The following is an 18,132-nucleotide window of genomic DNA, read 5'->3' as shown; positions in this document are numbered from 1 at the left end:
GGAACTCAGGTCTTTATGCTTTACACCAAGTCTGTTCCAGCTGCACCGTCTCTGCGGCCCGGTTTTAGGCTCTTACAGCTCAGTCTTGGTTCTTTCAGCTTACACAAAAGAGCAATCTCTTCCTTGTCTTTAGAGGCTCCAGGCTCTGCTGTGCAAAAGCAGGCCGCCCCTGCCTTCCACCCAGGCAGCATTCAGGAAACAGGAATGGCGACATCTTGCTTTCACAGAGAGCTGCCATCAGGATGGGCCACTTGGCCCAGCCACTGGGCAGCAGCCCTCATTCTGACACTCTGTGTTACCACATGCTGTCCAGAGGTGCCGGGCTGATGTTTTGTTGGCTCATTCATTAGCCAGTTGGAGCATCCTGGTGAGATGAAGGGACGCAGCCTTTCAAATCAGCCAGACCCAGGCTTCACACTGCTTCTGCCACCTGCCAGCCACACAGCCCCTAATGTCACTGGGGAGAGGAGACTCTAATCATCCCCCTGCAGGTAGCTGGATGGGAAGCAGTTTGCTCTCGTGGATAAGAGTGCAAGCTCCCGAGCTCTGCTCTTACACCATCGCCTGGCCCAGCCACTGTCTGTTCTGTGGCCATGAGCATGTGATCTCATTTCATCTGTTAAGGGGAGGGTGGAGGGGCTGGGGAGATGGCTCAGTTGGTAAAATGCCTGCTGCGCAATCACGAGGATCTGAGATATTTAACTAGATAACTAGAACCCATGTTAAAAGCCAGGTGTAGCTGGGTGTGGTGGCACACACCTTTATTCCCAGTACTCAGGAGGCGGAAGCAGGTGGACCTCCGTGAGACCAAGGCCAGTCTTGTCTACATAATGGGTCCCAGGACAGCCAGGGCTATGTAGAAAGAACCTGTCTCAAACACACACACACACACACACACACACACACACACACACACAGAAATGGGTGGAAATGATACAGCAGCTGGCAGGGGTGGCATGGGATTAAATGTTTATGAAGGGCCTGGCCCCGTGTCATGTTTAAGTGCTGGAGACATCCATTGCTGACCCATCCAAGGCACGAACAAGCCGTCATCAGGACTGATGTGCTGTGTTGACGTCCTCTCTTTGGGAGGTTGTGCCGGGCATTGAAAATGCAAAGGTGACCGGGTCACACATTCAAGGGAAGCATAGACAGACACAAGTGGAACTTCTACCTGGTAGAGAAATGAACAGCTGCCGGGATGGTCTGCAATGGCTGGAGCCCCTGAGCCAGAACACCAGACACCCTGTGCAGACACCAGGGCCGCCCTGGAGGGCAAGTGGGAGGCGGTGCCAGGCTTGGCTTGCTCGTTCAGTGTTTTGTTGTCAGATGCAAAGGTCTCAAGGTGACATGTGAGTGTCCTGAGGCCTGGGGAGTCACAAACTCAGTGACTTGATGCACACAGTTGTTCTCTACGGTTCTGGAAGTCTGAAGTCTGAGATGGGTCTCACTGGACTAAGAATCAAGGCATTGGCTGGACTGCATTCATTCTGTTCTGGGAGAGTAAATCAGGCAGAGTTCTCTGGGGCACCAGAAGCAATAGAGTATAGAGAAATGAGCCAGGTTCTGTAGTACAGGCCTGTAGCGAGGGCTACCACACCTGCAGCTTAATTCCCGGGTGGTCAGGGGGATTGCTTGAGCCAGCCTGGAAAATAGCAATACCCTATTCCAAAACCAAAGTGAGATAAAAAGCAAAAATGGAAGAAGAAGAAAAATAAGACTACATAAAGGAAGGATGGATGGATGGATGGATGGATGGATGGATGGATGGAAGGAAGGACGCGAGGTTTATCTGGAGAACTGGTCACTCATAGAGACTGACAAATTCCATGACAGGCCCTGAGAACCAAGGAAGAGCTGGGGATGTGACTCAGTACACGGCCACAGCTTGGGAGCTGGGGAGGGGGTTGTTAGCTGTGTGAGGGGACAGATGTGAGTCTCAAAGGCCAAAGGCCAGAGAAGGCGCTCTTCTGTAGCCCAGAAGAGAGGGAACGTGCCCCGTCCTCCCCTTGCTTGGTTGGCTCCCTCTGTCCCCTGAGCTGGGGGACATGAGCACTGAGCAGGGCGTGCCTTCTAACTCAGCCCGCTGACTCAAGTCAGTCTCTCCCATAAGCATCTTCAGAGACTCACGCAGAAGCCTCCAGAGCTCCCCTCGTCCCTGTCAGGTTGGCACCTGAAGTCGGCTGTCCCGGGAAGAAGCCCTTTGGGGAGGCGGGTCTGCACCCTTTGCTTCTGGCCCCTTCCTCATCCTCAGCTGCGCTATGGCCTGCAGAGGCCTTTCATGCCCACACCGTGGCTCTGACACCCCTGCCCAGATCCTGGCAATCATGGTGACTTGTCCAGATAATCAGGCTCATCTCCCAGGTTCAAGGTCAGCTGATTACCAGTCTCGGTCCACCTGAAACATTAATGTCCTCTTGGCCCTGTGACCTCACAGACTCCCAGGTGCCATTTTGAGACTCCTGTGCTACTTGGGGTTGTGTGTCTGAGGTCAGCTCAAAGGTTCTTGTGACTGAAGCACGGTGAGCAGAGATGTGTTGTAGAATATTATTTTAAGGTGTGTTACTTTTGTTTATGTTGCATTTGTTTAACTCTGTGAAGCTGTGTTACTGTGCCTGTCTAAAACACCTGATGGTCTAATAAAGAGCTGGATGGCCAATAGCGAGGCAGGAGAAAAGATGGGCGGGGCTGGTGGGCAGAGAATAAACAGAAGGAGAAATCTGGGAGAAAAAGAAGAAGGAATGAGAGAGGAAGGAGGAGGACTTCAGGAGGTCAGCCACCCAGCCACCCAGCTAGACACAGAGTAAGAAGGTAAGAACAGGTACACAGGAATAGAGAAAGATAAAAATCCTGAGGCCAAGATAGACGGGATAATTTAGGTTAAGAAAATCTGGCAAGAAACAAGCTAAGCTAAGGCTGGACATTCATAATTAAGAATAAGCCTCCATGTGTGATTTATTTGGGAGCTGGGTGGTGGGTGCCCCAAAAGAGCAAAACCAAACAACAACAGAGATGGAGTTCAGGGAGAAGTCGGAGAGGCAGGAGTTTGTCACAGGGGCTCCGGAGTCGGGGGTGAGCCACTGGTGCACAAGGGAGGGCAGGGAACAGGTGAGCGAGGGGTCCTCAGACTTGATGGAGGTGAGGGATGGAGAAAAGGAGACTCGGAGGGTCTGGCCAAAGCTACCTGCAGGATGGCGTCGAGTGCTGTTTCCTGGGGGAGGGAGGGCACTGGCTCTGTGGTCCAGGATGTGGCAGTTTTGATGACACCTTCTGGGGGTTGTTGAGTGTTTGGTGGGGTGACTGTGGACAGCACAGGCTGCTGAGAGAGACAGGTGAGTATCGTGGGCTTGAAGCTTGCTGTGACCCTCAGGGCAGTGCCTCAGTTTCCTTCTGTGATGGTGGGCTAATCGCACTAGATCTGCAAGAAGGGGAAGGATCGTGTGTGTGTGTGTGTGTGTGTGTGTGTGTGTGTGTGTGTGTGTGTGGCAGGCACTGGGGGATTGTGGAACAATGAAGGAACTGGACAGCAGTGGGTTGTGAAGCACAGGTTGAGACAGTCTCATGTTCACAGGGACACACAGTTGGGTGGAGCGGGGACCCGGTGCTGGCCTCTCCCCTGCTTGCCTCCCCTCCTCCTGAGAGCACTCCCAGAGGCGTGGGGAGCACCAAGCGTGCTGTGCCTGTAGCACACGCTGTTCAGGCCCTAAGTGTTAGCCTGTGAAAGTAAAGCTTTGTTTCCTTAAAAATGGGGTGCTCCCCCCCATAACCAGGAAGTTAGGAAAACGGGAAGGTGGAACACCCACTCCTGGGAGGTTCTGTACTGAGAGTCTCTACAGGGCTGTGGTTTCCCTTGAGGAAAGGTTACCCATGCTCCTGTCCCCACCTCACACCTGGCCAGTGCCAACGGAAGGGCCAGAAGGGCTGCCGTTCTGCAGGCAGCGTGGCAGGGTTTGCTCCTGAGGCAGCTGCCTTTACAGGTGGAGCAGCCATGCACCTCCAGGGCCATTCGTTTCTCAGGAGCCGTTGCTGTGCTGGGCCTCTGAGGAGCCCGGACTGGGCACGTTAAATCCCGGCACTGGGGGCCTCTGTTCCAGGCAGTCCTCCCTCTCTGCGGTCCTCTGACTGGAGACCCAGGGTCTCCTGTGTTGTTCCTTGCCCGAGACACTGAATGTACATGTATTCATGCAGAACCTGTAGGTGTGAGGGCCAGTGGTGAGCAGCGGAGCCCACAGCCTGGTGGGGAGCCACATACAAACTAGTGAAATCACAACGGATGTGACGTTTCTACTCTAATCAGTCCACACAATAGGGAGGTTGGGCCTGATGTAGAAGGCCAGCAAGGATTCAGTAACAAGTAAACCAAGTGTGGTGGTGCACACCTGTAGTCCCAGCATTGGAAGGAGGAGGAAGTCATGGTCATCCGTAACTACATTGTTCCAGGCCACCCTGAGCTACGTGAAACCATGCCCCCCATCGGCCCCAACCGAGCTAAGTTGAGAGTAACAAACAGTGGAATTCACTCGGCAGAAAAGAGGGAGGGCCAGTTCCTGGGGCGTGAAGACCACGTGCAAAGGTCCTGTGGCCGGGGGACGGGTGTTTGAGGAACAGAGCTGGCAGGATCAGGAAGGAGGAACTGACTGGAGTCTTGATGGGCGGGACTCAGGCTTGCCGGCTTCATTAAGGAGTTTGCTCTTTCTGTCTGATAAAAGTGTTTTAAGTGTGTTGGGGTAGCACTCGGAGCTAGGAATAAATTTGCATTTCAAATAAGCGCTTCAGCTCCAGTGTGGAGAATGGCTTTGGAGACCTGTGGAGTGGCCCATTGGGGATGCTGATGCTGCCTGTGGGTGGGGAGATGCTTAGTGGATAATTAACAGGATGTAATCTGCCACGGCTTCCCATTGGGTACGTACTGTACACCAGCCTCCGTGCTGAGCACTTTACCTGTGTTGTTGGCTTTCTCGGAGGGGCGGTTGTAAGAGTCAGCCATTCCTGTTCCATCTTGGATGAGAAAGCTGAGGCTCAGAGAGGCTGAGACACTCCGACAAGGGCACACAGTCAACAGCGGCAGAGTTTGAGAGTATCCTGTGGACTTCTGCAGGTCTGGGGTGGTGTCCAGGGTGCCCCAGTTCATGATGTGCCCAGTTGCTGGCCCTAGACCACACTCGGGATGGCAAGGAGCTCTGTACTCTAGGACCACACTCAGCCAGGGTGACTGCACTAGTCATGAATGGGGTGAGCTCCAGCGGTTCAGGTCCAGGTCTCTCAGGGCGGTGTGGGGGGCGGGGCTTGATTGGCGACAGGCCAGTCCATCACAGTCACTACTTACGGTTTCCTGTCTCTGCCCCCGAGCAGCCAAAGCAAACCTAGAATGTGAGAAGTGGACAGCACCTCCCTGTCCCCTCCCCAGGGGCAGCTCTGCAAAACACAGCTCCCATGCTGCACCCACAGCCTGGCTCGGTCAAGACAACAGGTGTGAGCCAGGCATGGTGGCTCATGCCTATACTCTCAGGACTTGGGAGGCTGAGGCAGGAGGATAGCTGCAAGTTTGAGGCCAGTCTGAGTGACATAAGTTAGCTTGGGCTACAGAATAAAACCATGTCTGAAAAGAAAGGAAAAAGAAAAAAGAAAAGATGCTGGGCGGTGGTGGCGCACGCCTTTAATCCCAGCACTCGGGAGGCAGAGCCAGGCGGATCTCTGTGAGTTCGAGGCCAGCCTGGGCTACAGAGGGAGTTCCAGAAAAGGCGCAAAGCTACACAGAGAAGCCCTGTCTCGAAAAACAAACAAACAAAAAAAAAAAAAAAAAAAAGAGAGAAGAAAAACAAGGCTGGGGAGATGGTTCAGTGGGTATAGGGGCTTGCTGCCAGTCACGAAGATCCAAGTTCAGTGCCTGAGACCCACATAGTGGAAGGAGAGACCTGACTCCTGCAAGTTGTTCTTTGACCTCCAAATGTGTGCCGGGACACATGCGTGCCCCTACCTGTGCGCACTTACATACATATAAATATAATTTAAAAATAAGTAACTATTTAAAAGAAAACAGGCCAGGAGGAATGGCGCCTGGGCGTCTAGCCGGCAGCTGGTTCCTTAGGCTGCACAAAAGTGGGGAGAAGCCACCACCGCCCACAGCTCCAATCTGTGCATGCAGTTGTTGGATCCCAGTGCCATTAGAGACCAAACCCTTTCCCACCTGGCCCTACAGATGGGGCTGGTGTCACTGCGGGGTGGTGCCAGTAAGGCATCCCATCAGGATGCCCGTTATGGTCTTAAAAGACTGGGAAACCCATTCCCCTTCCAGGCTTGGGAAGGGGCAGCTATGTTTGAGCCACTGCTGGGCCTGGCCGGGTGTGCAGGCGAGTCTGTGTGCACGGGTGTGTGCGGGTGCCTGTGCGGGTGCCCGTGCGGGTGTGTGCCGTCCATTTTTGTTTTAAGGGTCTTACTGTAATGGAAGTCACCAGCTGGGACATGAGCTCCAACGCTCCATTTCTCTCTGCCTCCCCAGCACTGCATTGTCACCGTGACCAGCTTTTTTATGAGTTCTGGGGGACAGAATGTGGGTCCTTATGCTTTCAGGGCAAGCACTTTACGGGCTGAGCCGTCTCCCTTGTCTGAGTGAACCTTAAAGAGGACACACCACCCTGTTTGCTGCTTCTTCCCTAATGGCCCCACAACACTTTCTGCCCCAAACATGGCCTTCCTTTCCTCTTCAGAAGCCGTCGCGGGGACCGGGTCTTCCCTTGCTCACAGGCTTTTCCCTGGCGTGGGTTGTTCTGAGCTCCTCAGTGGTGTGGACATCCGTGCCCGGCAAAACAGTGGAGCTCTTTTTCTGCAGGAGAAAGTCTCAAATGCTGTGCACAGTGATGCTGCGAGCCCGCTCCCCATCAGTGTCGTTTATATGGCGGCCTTGAGTCGTGGCTGTGTGTGCAGATGGATGGGAATTTGTGTCGTTGGACCAAGAGCTAGGGGCACCTTGGGGTCTGACTCTTTTGCTCTGCCGTGACTATGGTGGCACATTGCTCTCCACCCTTGTGGAATCAGGTGAAGAGAAGTTTCTGGGGTCTGTCGATAGGTGGTCTCTGGGTGGAAATGAGGTTTCTAGAGATTCCTGGAAGCCGTGATGTCTAGCATGTGCATGCATGTGTGTGTGACTGCACACATGTGCACAGATGGTGATTGCCTGTTCTTGAGTCCGACATGAACGTCTGCTGTATCCTAGGCTGCCTCAACCCCCAGTCATTTGTCTCTCCTTAACCTTCGTGTCCTGACTGGGGCAGGTTACTTCTAGAGTCTCACATAGTTCTTATGAAATGTGACTTTGGAAATAGAGTGTGTCTCGGGCCATGTGTTAGTTAGGGTTTCTATTGCTGTGATAAAACACCATGACAAGAAGCGACTTGGGAAGGAATGGGCTTATTTCAGTTTACAGCTCTCAGGTCACAGTCCATCACTGGGGAAAGTCAGGACAGGAACCTGGAGGAGGAGCTGATGCAGAAGCCATGGAGGGGGGCCGCTCACTGGCTTGGTCCCCATGCCTTGCTCAGACTGCTTTCTTAGATCATGCAGGGCCACCAGCCCAGGGGTAGCCCCACCCACGATGGGCTGGGCCTTCCCACGTCAATCAGGAAGAAAATGCATCACAGGTCTAGAGGCCAAGTTGGTGGGGGCATTTTCTCAATTGATGTTCTCTCTTCCCTAATGACCTGATGTCAAGTTGACATAAAAACTCACCAGGACAGGCTCTGAGCTTCCGTTTGGTCCTGGGCTTCTCTTTGTGTTGCCCTTCCTGTTGGGTAGATAATGCCCAGCTTCGAACACTGTCCTCTTTCCCAGCAAACCCTGCTTGCCTCCGTCTGCCCCTTGCATTGCCTTTTGACCTGGGGCATCTGGCCGTTTCTTCCGTTTTTCATGTTAATAACCTTTATTTTTCATATTGCGAACATTTCCAGATACCACCGTGGGAAATTCAGAAAATGTAGACTAATACAAATAAAAATCACCAAACACCTCACCCTGAGACCTAATCACTGTCAGTATTTTTGTTTTTCAAGTCCTTTAACACATACATACATTTGTGGATTTCATGCTGTAAAATTTGGTTTCTTGCTTTTCCACTTAACGGTATATAATGAACATTCCTTGCCTGGCGCTAAATATTTGAAAACATACTTTTAAATATCTGTCTGTTTTCCATCCCAGACGTTTTTTTAAAAGGCCTTTGCATAATTTTTGAAAGCACTGGTCCTGTTGTGTCTGTGTCCGTGACTAAGCCAGGGAGCTAGGCAGGCACCAAATGGAAGCAGTGGCCACGGGGTAGGTTATGTTCTGTTTGGGGGCAGGGAAGGGAAGACGAGACTTGGAAGTAGGACCTTGGTCTCATCCTGTAGCCCATGGCCTGCCATGACCCTGTTGGCGTCCCCACGTTTGAATTGGTCTGATATGTCACTGGCCTTGAAATGCAGGGATATCCCTGCCTCCACCTCATGAGTTCCAGTATCACACACATCTGGCGTGGGCAAGTTTTACACAGTGTTGGAGCAAATAAGCTTTTTGCTTTAGTCTTGTGTGTGTGTGTGTCTGTGTGTGTGTCTGTGTGTTATGCCTATTCATGTGTATGTGGAGGCCTGAGATCAACATTAAGCATTCTTCTTATGTCTCCATCCGATTTTTAAAAAATTTATTTTATTTTTAAGTGTGTTTGTGTGTGCGTGTGCATATGCATATGTATGTGTGTAAATGTGTAAGTACTGATACCCACTGATGTCAAATCCTCCAGAGCCACAATTATAGGCAGTTGTGAGCTACCCGACTTGGAGGCTAGAACCTGGACTTGGGTTCTCTGCAACAGCAGCAAGTACTCCGTACTGCGGAGCCATCTCTCTAGACCCCCATTAATTTTTGGAGATGAGGCCTTTCCCTGAACCTGGAGCCTGCTGATTTGGCCAGCCACGCTGGTCAATGGGCCCCCAAGGGCTCTGCCTAGTCTTGGGGTTACAGGCATGCACCACTGAGCCCAGCTTTTCCCAAGGAATGAGGAATGAGGAACCTAGGTCCTCATGCTTGTTCAGTAAACACTTCACCCCACAGAGCCATTGCCCCAGCCCCCCCAGTAGTCATCTTGAAACGCCCCCACACATGCTAATAACTTCTCGTTTGTTTCCTATAAAATGAGGCTCTGGATGGAGGAAAGTGTTTGAAATATTTTGTGTACAATGATGTGCATCACAGCATTACTTTTCAAACTGGAAATCATAGAAATGTCTACGGTTGGGCAGGAAGATGAAGTAAGAGTTGATAGATCTGCTCCAGGCTGTTACGTAGCTATTAAAAGTTATGTTCAGGAAGTATCTGTCATAACGCTGAGTGTGTCTGTGTCATATTTATAGAGAGCAACAAGATACAGAGTAGGGATGTGATCAGATGGAGTTGTAATTCAGTTGTTTTCCTTCTGTCTGCTTTTCTACCGTAAGTCTGGATTAAATCCCCCCACCCCCCGCCCCGTGTCTCTTTGTTTTTTGCTTTTGTGTGGATGTTTTTTTTTTGTTGTTTGTTTGTTTGTTTGTTTGTTTTTTTTTTTTTTTGAGACTGGCTATCCTGGAACTAGTTCTATAGAGTAGGCTGACCTTGAACTCAGAGATCTACCTGCCTCTGCCTCCTGAGTGCTGAGCACTTGGCATGTGTACTTCTTCTATATTAAATATAAACAGGTGCATGGATAGCCATCAACCTTATTTTTTAAATTATCTATAAAAATGCCACAGTCTTCTCTGTGTTGCTATAACAAAATGTCTGAAGTGGATACTCAAAAAAAAAAATCAATATGGCTCACAGCTATGGACTCCAAGAGTGTTACACTCCACTCCACATTGCTGAACCACATCTGGTGGAGGAACAGGAAGGCGAAGTGGATGTGGAGTGAGGCAGGAATCTGAGCCCACTCTAAAATAATCCTGCTTCTTAGCAGCCAGTTCCATCCAGTGTGACCCAACCCCCTCCAACAAGACCCTCGTTAATCCTTTCCCAGGGTCATGCCCCAGAGATCTGGTCACCTCTGGCCCCAGCTCAGGGGTGCCACACCTCACAGTTCTGTTACACTGGGGACAAGCCACATCCAAACCATAGCTAGAGATGTATGCTGAAGGGAGACGTTGAGGGCACCGAACTAGCCCAGAGGAAGGAGAACCCAGAAGTGCGAGGAGAGAGGGGATGATGCTGACGCCCAGTGAACTGTCTGCAAAGTGTAGGGAACTGCAAGAGGAGCCTCTAATGAAAAAAGAAAAACCACTGAGGAGGGACAGTCCATCGGAACATGGCGGTCTCATTCTAAAAGGAGCAGCCAGGCCTCTGGTTCCCACTTTGTTTGCTGGGCTCTGTCTTCTCTAGGAAAGTCTGTGTTTGGTGAAAAGCCAGCCAGGCTGGGGAGGCCCTGGGGTGGGAAGATCTGCGGGGTAGTGGGCAAGGGGAGTGTTCTACCGTGAATTCTACTCTGTTGGGAAATAGAATTCCACGTGACAGACATTTGAGTGAAGTGGTATCAACCTTTGGCAAGATTTCCTAATACATGTGTCCTCTCTCCCTCCCTCCCTCCCTCCCTCCCCCTCCCCCTTCACTCCCTCCCCCTCCCCCCCTTCCCTCCCTCCCTTTCTCTTTTCCTTCCCTCCCTTCTTCTTTCCCTTCCTTCCTTCCTTCCTTCCTTCCTTCCTTCCTTCCTTCCTTCCTTCCTTCCTTCCTTCCATTCATGTAAATGACGTGACAGGTTTCTGGACCATTTGAGAGTATTTTGCAGACACAATGACCCTAACTACTTACTGTGTATTTTCAGCAAGATCAGCACCTTCCAAAGGAAGGAACCCCTTAGAACCAGAAGTTACTACCGCCATGGTGCTCTCTGATCCTGAGGTTCAGATCTGTCGGTTGTCTCAATAACATCCTTCACCTCAGTAGTGATAGCCGTTGCTGGTTGCATTTTGCTCCAGGAGTAGCAGGTTCTGGCTAATGTGGTCTCCTTCCTTGTGGGTGTTTTTTGATCTTTCTTTTCTCTCCCTGTCAGATATCCCTACATTTGGGCTGGTCTGGTGTGTCCTTAGGGTTTGTTCAGGTCAGGCATTTTAGGGGCAGAAATATCTCTGAGGGGTTGCTGTGTTCCATGTGTCGTATAAGATGCCAAGTAGCAGCCACTTCTGACCACTAATAGGTTTTTTTTTTCAATATGTAAATTGTTAACATCTTTATTGAGACATAATCCTCGTGTTGTAAAGACCACCTTTTAAAAAGTGTACTGTGGGGCTGGGGAGGGTCACGGGGAAAGTGCATTTGTTGCAAGCAAGGGGGCCTGAGTGCAGATTGCTAGCTGTGACGTGTCTTAGTAGGAGGGAGGCAGAGGGTCCCTGGGGCTTGTTGGCCAGCCAGCCTAGCCAAGCTGGTGAGCCCAGTTAAGTGACCCCGGCTAGAGAACACTATGGGATGACACTCAGTGTTGACTTCTGACCTCCACATGCACATTTCAGCTCCATTGGCAGTCTCCCCACCCCACCCCCCAGCCTCTAGCAACTAGCACTCCACTTCATCCCCCAGGTTTCCTTCTGGACATCGCTCTTAGTTAGAATCACACACTAAGTGGCATTTTTGTGCCTGGCTTCTTTTCCTTAATGTAGGGTTCCAAGCCTCGTCCGTATTGCTGCGTTTCTTCCTTTTTATGGCTACTCAATGTCCTTTTGAATGGATACCCCATAGCCCGGGGATACTTTACCAGTCAATGGGCATTTGGTTTATTTCCACTTTTTTGGCTGTTTGAAATAGGGCTGCCCTGAGCATTTGTGCTGAAGTTTCCGTGAGGATGCATGTGTTCTGATTTTATTCTGTTGCTATGATAACCACAGCAACTTGGGGAGGAAAGAGTTTATTTGGCTTACACTTCCGGGTCACAGCCCATCAGTGAAGGAAATCGGGCAGGAACTGAAGCAGAAGCCGTAGAGGAACACTGCTCACTGGCTCACTCCTTGGTATCATGCTCAGCCAGCTTTATTATCCCGCCCAGGCCCACTTGCCTAGGGATGGTGCTGCCCACAGTGGGCTGGGCTTTCCCACATCAATGAAGATCATGCTCACAGACGTGGCCACACCCAGGCTGAGCTGAGCAATCTGTCGATTGCGACTCCCTCAGTAGACTTCAGCTGTGTCCAGTTGACAGCTTACCCCAACTAGGACATTCATTATATATTAATTTTGGTTGTGTGTCAGGGGCCCCTCATGATGACTCCTGGATTCAGTAGGAAGTCTTGCTGCTGGACTCAGTGCGTGGTCTTGTTCACAGCTGTGGTTTATTAACAAGGGACACGCAGCAAAGTTAACCAAGGAGCAAATACAAGGGCAGCAGTCTGGGGGGCGGGGCTACGACCAGGTGCAGGTTTCTAGAGTCCCCTCCCAGTGAAGCTGCATAGGCTGCACCTGCAGCCTGAGACTGTGACTATGCAGGGGGCTGTCACATGCACGCTCCTTAGAGGCTGCTCATGTCAGCACCTCTGCCTAACATGTACTGAAATCCTGAGCCCCAGGCAGAAAAGCAGGTGCTTTGTGACAGGGTGTTTGTATGGTCTGGGTTCAGCGGGTCTCTTTATCAGTCAGCCAGTCGTGGAACACTCAAGAAATTCACCTGCCCAGAGGCTGGCTGAAGCCCAATCTTGGAAGCAGGCCTTTCTGAGGATGAATGTCTTGGGCCTCCTGGGCTGACTCCTTTTTTGTACAGACATTTTTACCCATGATCAGAATGACTGGGTCAAATGCTAACTCTCTTGTCTGAGTCACCTAGGGATAGTGTCTCAGCGGTGGGCTTGCCTACATCAGTTTGGCCTGTGGTCATGTCTGCGGGGATTCTTGGATTGTTGATTGATGTGGGAGGGCCCAGCCCACCGTGGGCAGCACCATTCCTAGGCAGAGGTGGGCCTGGATTGTATAAGCAAGCTGGCCGAGCTGGAACCAAAGTGAGCGGGTGAACCAGTAACGCCATGTCTCATGGGTTCTGCTCCAGGTTCCTGCCTCAACCTCCCTCAGTGATAGACTGTGATCTGGACTGCAAGACAAACCAACCCTTTCCTCCCCAGGCTGCTTTTGGTCCCAGTGTTTATCACAACAGAAAAAGAAACTAGACCACTCCACATGGGAACTCCTCCTGCTGACCTCCCAGGGCTGCTGCGCCGTCTCCATACCCGCCCGGCATTGATGAGGCCTTCCGTTTCCCCGCATCCCTGCCAGTGATTTGACTTCATCTTTCTGCATATAGCCATGCTAATGGGACTAACGGGGCTCTAAGTTAGTGATTTGTAAGCGTTTAGAACACAAAGGAATGATCAGAGGCGGCCAAAATGAGTTCTCCAAGAACAATCCTGCCAGCCTAAACCCCTTATTTTCCTTTAAAAAAAAAAGTGTTTGCTCTGTGCTGGCTGTACGAGGGCCAAGGTCTGTATTTCAGCCTTCCACAGGCTTCTCACACAGAAGTGGAGAGGTGGGTTTTTGCTGACAGCCTGGTGAGCTCTTGGCTAGTGTTGGTGAGTAGTGCTAGATCCAAGAGTAAGGCCTCCGATGATTCCTTCTCCTCAGCCCAGCCATTTCCACTTAGGTCCCAAATCTGGGTTGCACACAGATGTCAGCCCATCTCGTCCAAGTCTGTCCATTGCTCAAAGCAGGCAGACATCGAGCTGCATTCACATCTGCTCCACAAAGTTCTGGATAGCGTGGGATGGCAGACAGAGCCTGGTGACACAGGAGTCACCGGGGACAAAGGGCAGACCCACAGCTGCAGGATGGCCGAGGCAGGTTGATACTGTTTCCGCTCTTTGCCCAAATGAGGTGATTAAGTCACGTACTCCGGAAACATGTAGTGCGGGAAGGTGTGTGGCCACAGAGGGTGCCTTGGCTGAGCATGCATCAGAGGTTAGTGATGAGCTACCTGTTGACAGAGCGGGGCTGTTTAGCTAGGGTGACATGAGAGTTGGGTCCCCAAAGTGAATGTGTGTGGTGTGGAAGATGCTTCTTCCCTCTGGACAGTAGGGGAGAATAGATTTGATGGGTTCAAGGAGGACTTGGGACATTCTGCAGTTAATGGGCCTTCCCAGTAAGGTGAGTCGTCCCCCCCCCCCCCCCCGCATCATTAGGGGTATCCATATCCAAGGAGAGATAGCTTATGTTCTACTTAGGAACTCGGGAGAGACAGGAGGGAGCTTGAGTGACCTCTAAGGTCTTTAGGACCTTAGGTTCACATTGCTACCTTTCTTGAGTGACCTCCAAGGTCTTTAGGACCTTAAGTTCACATTGCTACCTTTCTTGAGTGACCTCCAAGGTCTTTAGGACCTTAGGTTCACATTGCTACCTTTCTTGAGTGACCTCCAAGTCTTTAGGACCTTAGGTTCACATTGCTACCTTTCATGCCTTTGGACAAGTCTCTTCATGTGCCCCTTGTATCCCTATGTGTCTGTCTAAGCGTTTGGGGCCCAGTAGGCGCCTCTGAAGACTGTCTCTGAGCAGGCTGGGTCTCATCTGTGTCAGGGAGTCCACAAAGGCTCCTGGCCACGGCTTAGCTGCAAGGCCCGTTTTTCTATTTGCTATTCATTCACTGCTTCAGCAGGGATTTAACAAGCTTCTCCCATGTGTCAGTGGTGGGTGCGCAGCACGAATAGGGGGTGGGAACTAAATTGAAGGCAGCAGGGAAAATATGCCTGACCCCGGACACCCAGGTACCTGTTTGGTTGGTTGATTTTTGAGGCAGGGTCTCATGCAGCCCAGGCTGGTCTGTAACATACCACATAACCGAGATGATCTGGAACCGGAACCTGGGCTGACTCAGGCAGGGCTGGCGCTGAAGACCCTCTGCACAGGCATCCTTCAGCCAGGCCCTGAAGGAAGATGAGCAGCTGGCAGGGGGAGAGGGTGGGGCTGGGAGAACATCGCCTCCACAGCACAGCTCTCAAACTGCAGCCCACGCCCGGGCCTAGCAGGTACTTGCTAAGTGTGTGCACGCCCATCTGATACCCAAGCATCTGGGCCCGAGGGGCAGTGCGCGTGCACGTGAGGGTTTGCACACAGAGGCAGCTGCAATGCCTTCCAGGTCCAGCCCCAGATGGCACGGGGGTCATTTGTGCCTTTGGCTACCTCTGTCGTCCCCCACCGATGTGGCTGGCTGTGAGAACAGACAGGCCGCAGCCCAGAGGGGACAGCTCTGGGTAGACACCTGTGGTCCCCAATAACTCATCCTGAGCACTCACTTATTTCTAAGTAGGGGTAGGTTCAGGGTGGGGTGTGGCAGCCCGCACACCTCTGCTCCAACCTTTCTACGGTTTATGTTCTGAAATCTTGTTACTGCCTACCCCCCTGCCAACTGTGATGGCGGGGGCGGGGGGGGGGATTCATAGGAGAGAGGGAAGGAGGACTCTATTCTCCCTCCGCACGCATACCCAGCAATTATCCCCCACTATTGCCAATTTGAGATAAGTAGAAAATAACAGAGGAATGGAGGCAGGCCTCCAGGCCTGTGCCGAGTTCTTGTCATGCACTACCATGACACTGGCATGGGCCGTGGCAGCTGGGAGCCCCACATGGCTACGTATGATGGGGCCTGCTGCTCTGGAGAGACACTCGTGTTCCAGTCTGGCTAGCTGTGCACCCCCAGTCACTCTCCATCTAGGTGCCTCAGTTTCACCTTTTGTCTCCTGGGAACATGGTGCTAGAGCGTCCTGCCATTCAGAGTCCAGGCCACACTGCCGTGAGGTCGCTCCCCTGTGGATTTTGGTCACAGCAGCAATATTACCAGAAGAGACGGCTTCTAAGTCTGGGGGCCAGGAACAGGGCTGAGCACGGGGGGAATGTAGCAGGGCCTGCTGCAGAGTCAGGTGCAGCAGCAGGAAATGGGGCAGAGCAAACCAAGGCAACACTGAGAAATGGAAACCAACACATGCAGGTTGGAGGGATTTGGATGTGGCTCAGTTAGCAGAGTGCTCGCCTAACGTGCAGGAGGCCCTGGTTCCATCCCCAGAACTACATGAGAGGTGGAGACAGGAGGACCATGAGTTTAAGATTATCTTTGGCAGTGTAGTACCTCAGAGGCCAGCCTGGGCTACATGAAACCCTGCCTCAAAAAACAAGCAAACATACACATATAATATAGATCAAATATCTTTAATAAAAAAATGAAAGCCAGATGTGGTGACACACACCTTTAATCCCAGCATTTGGGAGGCAAAGGCAGGTGAATCTCTGTGTGTTCAAGGCCAGCCTGATCTATACAGCAGGTTTGAGGCCAGACAGAGCCAAACAGTGAGACTCTGTCTCAAAATAAGTATGTAAGTAAATAAATACGAACAGACAAAAACCCAACCAAGGGAGGGGCTGGAGAAGTGGGTCAGCAGTTAAGAGCATTTGCTGCTCTTCCATAGGACCTGGGTTCAGTTCCCAACACCTACATGGCAGCTGTAACTCCAGTCACCACCTGTAGCTCATTCCAGGGGATCTGTCACCCTCTGCAGCCTGTGCAGGCACCAGGCATGTACTTGTTCCATGTACATACATGTGCATAGGTGCAGGCAAAGCACCCATAAAAAATAAAAATAGACTTTTAAAGAAATCCAAAAGTGACCCAAAGTCTGAAATGTTGGGGGAGACAGCATGACTTCACTTCCACACCTGACTTCATGTAACAGGTCACATTCAAACCACAGATGCAGTGAAAGTACTGTGAAGTGTGGTCCTAATTAGTGTTATCAGTAAAAACCAGGAGTCAAATATTGGAGAAATAACCTGAAAGATCAGAGCAGAGCAGCAGCCACTAGTGACTTCTGACCTCTCTGTATCCTCAGACTGAGTGGGCACCGAGATCCTGTCTCCACCCACCTTATATTCCTGTCTCCACGTCCTGATTGTGCTGGGATCAAAGGCGTGAGCCTCCCAGGTGTTGGGATTAAAGGTGTGAGCCACCACCACCTGGCCTCTATGGTTAACTAGTGGCTAGCTCCATCCTCTGATCTCCAGATTTTGTTGTGTCAGAACACAACCAAATATCACACCTGTGTAAAATTATGTTCAGGCTATGTGCCTAAGGTATATAGGAGAAGCACAAATTTCCTGTGTAGACTTGGGTCCCTCTCCAAGGTATTTCATTATGTATATACAGATATTTGAAATACTGAGAAAAAAAAAAATCCGAAATCCAGAATGCTCTGGTTCCAAGCATTTGGAAGCTCATACATGTGATACAGGTGGTCCTCTGTGTGGCCCGGGGATCAGCCACAGCATGTGTGAACCGTTAAAGGCAAGTCCATGCCTTGCCCCAGACCTGCTAAGTCAGAAGCTTGGGGACCAGCCTCGCTGGTCTGGGCTCACCGCTTCTGGCTAGCTTTTGAGGACTGAGGGATAAGGTGGGAAGCAGGAAAGGCTGGGAGAGCCAAACAGGGCCTCTGAAGGCCAGGGCGGGAGGACAGCTAGTGTTCGTCAACCCCTGCCATTGGAGGCAGGCATTTCTGCTTCCTTCTTCCGTTGTTGAACCCTTCCAAGACTGTGGCTGAGCAGGCGTCACCCTGTCTTGTTAAAGCAGACTTTGCACAAAGAGTAGCATCCCGGCCAGGGGGGTGATGGCAGAGGCGGGGTTAGAACTCAAGCCCCCAGTCTGTCTACTGCACCCATTGCTTCCCCAGCTACCTGCACCTCCTGCAAATCCTGCTTTGTACTCTATTCCTCTGTCACCCTGGAGCTCTGTCCCCACCCCCCTCAGCCCTCCTCCTGCACCCTGCCATGCAGAAGTGAAAGGGCACGGTGTGAAAGCCAGTGAGGGAGACTCTGGGAATGAGAAAGCAGGGTGGGCACAGATGGTCACTGGGGGCCGTTTGGGCAGGTCACTTCACTTCTGACCCAGCTCTTATGTATATATAGGTGGTGATTCACAATATTTTGTCAGGAGGAGGGTGGGGGAGGGAGGGGAGAGATCATTCTGTTAAATTGAGACAGGCACTCACCCTGTGAGTAAATGAGTTCTTTCTCTTCCCTTAGACCAGGGCAGGGCAGGGAAGGCTACATGGAAGAGGTGGCCTTCATTTTTTTCCTTTGCAGTACTGGGGATCCAAAGAAGGACCTCATACAAGATGGGCAGGCCCCTCG

General features: G+C 51.5%; 1 protein-coding gene across 1 annotated transcript in view; it reads left to right on the top strand.

The window, feature by feature from the left end:
• Man1c1 (mannosidase alpha class 1C member 1) overlaps positions 1–18,132 on the top strand; it is a 148,181-nt gene that overhangs the window by 45,623 nt on the left and 84,426 nt on the right. The gene's annotated exons all lie outside the window — the stretch shown is intronic.

Source organism: Peromyscus eremicus, chromosome 2 (assembly GCF_949786415.1).
Source record: "Peromyscus eremicus chromosome 2, PerEre_H2_v1, whole genome shotgun sequence".
Taxonomy (NCBI): domain Eukaryota; kingdom Metazoa; phylum Chordata; class Mammalia; order Rodentia; family Cricetidae; genus Peromyscus; species Peromyscus eremicus.
The sequence above is the reverse complement of the archived record's forward strand: the minus strand, read 5'-3'. Positions and strand labels throughout refer to the sequence as shown.